Here is a 2435-nt window from a genome sequence, read left to right as displayed (position 1 = left end):
ATTCCTGGGAAGAAGGTGGGCTTTGTTCTCTGCCTTCCTGATCATTAGTCCCACAGTCATTTCAGACCCATACAGAGTGGCGACCAGTGCCCATGGTTAATCTGAAACAATCCCCCTGAGATGCATCTTTGGCTCCGGCCTTTGGCCATCCCAATCTGTCCCTGTCCTTGCAGGCCTCCTGTCCTCAGTGACCAAGGCTCTGGTGAGTGACCCACAGCCAGCACCCAAGCCAGGATGAGTGACCCATGGCCAGCACCTCGTGGTTACAAAGCCCATTCACAGTGAGGGGAAACACAGGGCCACCCAGGGGAGAGGAGGGGGCTTGGCTCTGTCATACTGGATGAGAAAACAGAGTGTCAAGCCAAGCCACCCCAGGAACAGAGTGAACACAGGGCCAGAGCCGGAGCCCCACCTCTCCTGCACTTGTCCCAGCAGCGTTCTGGCCACAGGACCAAGGACACCACAGTTTCCAGTCTGCGTGTGTGTGTGTGTGGGGGGGGGGGGGATGCAGAAGGAATTCAATGAAACCGTAAGGTTAGTAACAGTAATAACTGGCCACAATGAGTTGACTTGGGTTCTCTCAAAAACTATACATTGAAGTCCTAACCCCAAGACCTCAGAACATGACCTTATTTGGAAATAGCCATCATAGAAGTAATTAATTAAGCTGAGATCATACTGGAGCAGGAAGGCTTTATTCCCACATGACTGGTGTCCTTACGAAAAAGGGACATTTAGGGATGCCTGGGTGGCTAAGTGGTTGAGCATCTGCCTTCGGCTCAGGTCCGAGGGGATCTGGGGTCCTGGGATCGAGTCCTGCAGCAGGCTCCCCACAGGGAGCCTGCTTCTCCCTCTGCCTCTCTTTGTCTGTGTCTTTGCCTTTCTCTATATCTCTCATGAATAAATAAAATCTTTTAAAAGGGGGAGGGGGGACTCTCTGCTCCTCCCCGTTCGACAGACAGCTGATTCTTCTGGTACAGGGCCAGCCGCATCCCCAAAACATGATGGTGAAGGTCAGAGTGAATGGATGTGGCCGTATTGGGCGCCTGGTCACCAGGGCTGCTTTTAACTCTGGCAAAGTGGATATTGTCGCCATCAATGACCCCTTCATTGATCTCAACTACATGGTGTACATGTTCCAGGATGATTCTACCCATGGCAAATTCCACGGCACGGTCAAGGCTGAGAACGGGAAACTTGTCATCAACAGGAAGTCCATCTCCATCTTCCAGGAGCAAGATCCCGCCAACATCAAATGGGGTGATGCTGGTGCTGAGTATGTTATGGAGTCCACCGGGGTCTTCACCACCATGAAGAAGGCTGGGGCTCACTTGGAGGGCGGGGCCAAGAGGGTCATCATCTCTGCTCCTTCTGCTGATGCCCCCATGTTTGTGATGGGCGTGAACCACGAGAAGTATGACAACTCCCTCAAGATTGTCAGCCATGCCTCCTGCACCACCAACTGCTTGGCTTCTCTACCCAAAGTCATCCATGACCACTTCGGCATTGTGGAGGGCCTCATGACCCCACTGTCCATGCCATCACTGCCACCCAGAAGACCGTGGACGGCCCCTCTGGGAAGCTGTGGCGTGAGGGCCGAGGGGCTGCCCAGAACATCATCCCTGCTTCCACTGGTGCTGCCAAGGCTGTGGGCAAGGTCATCCCTGAGCTGAATGGGAAGATCACTGGCGTGGCCTTCCATGTCCCCACCCCTAACATGTCAGTTGTGAATCTGACCTGCCGCCTGGAGAAAGCTGCCAAATATGATGACATCAAGAAGGTGGTGAAGCAAGCATCAGAGGGCCCCCTCAAGGACATCCTGAGCTACACTAAGGACCAAGTTGTCTCCTGTGACTTCAACAGTGACACCCACTCTTCCACCTTCAACGCCGGGGCTGGCATTGCCCTCAATGACCACTTCGTCAAGCTCATTTCCTGGTATGACAATGAATTCGGCTACAGCAACCAGGTGATGGACCTCATGGTCCACATGGCTTCCAAGGAGTAAGAGCCTCCTGGACCACCAGCCCCAGCAAGAACAAGAGGAAGAGAGAGGCCCTCAGCTGCTGGGGGGTCCCTGCCCCAACTTAATCACCCAACACACTGAGTATCTCCTGACCTCCAATTTACATCCCAGACCCTGAAGAAGGGGAGGGGCTTGGGGAGCCCTACCTTGTCATGTACCATCAATAAAGTATACTGTACCCAGCCAAAAATAATTAATAATAATAAAATAAATAAATACAATAAAAAGGAGGAGGGGGACATTTAGACCCAGACAGGCACACAGGGAGCGCAACATGTGAAGATGAAGGCAGAGATGGGGGTGATGCACCTACAAGTCCATGAGCAGCAAGGATGCCAGCAAACCCCAGAAGCCAGCAGAGGCCTGAGACCAGTTGTCCCTCACGGCCACAGCAGGAACCAGCCCTGCT

At 53.3% G+C, this 2435-nt stretch overlaps 1 pseudogene; it reads left to right on the top strand.

Annotated features, from left to right (window-relative positions):
* Nucleotides 1–986: 986 nt before the first annotated feature.
* On the top strand, nucleotides 987–2101 carry LOC112922722 (glyceraldehyde-3-phosphate dehydrogenase-like; annotated as a pseudogene).
* The last annotated feature ends 334 nt before the right edge of the window (nucleotides 2102–2435 follow it).

The sequence above is a fragment of the Vulpes vulpes genome, chromosome 14 (assembly GCF_048418805.1).
Source record: "Vulpes vulpes isolate BD-2025 chromosome 14, VulVul3, whole genome shotgun sequence".
Lineage (NCBI taxonomy): Eukaryota > Metazoa > Chordata > Mammalia > Carnivora > Canidae > Vulpes > Vulpes vulpes.
This window is presented reverse-complemented; position numbering and strand designations above follow the sequence as displayed.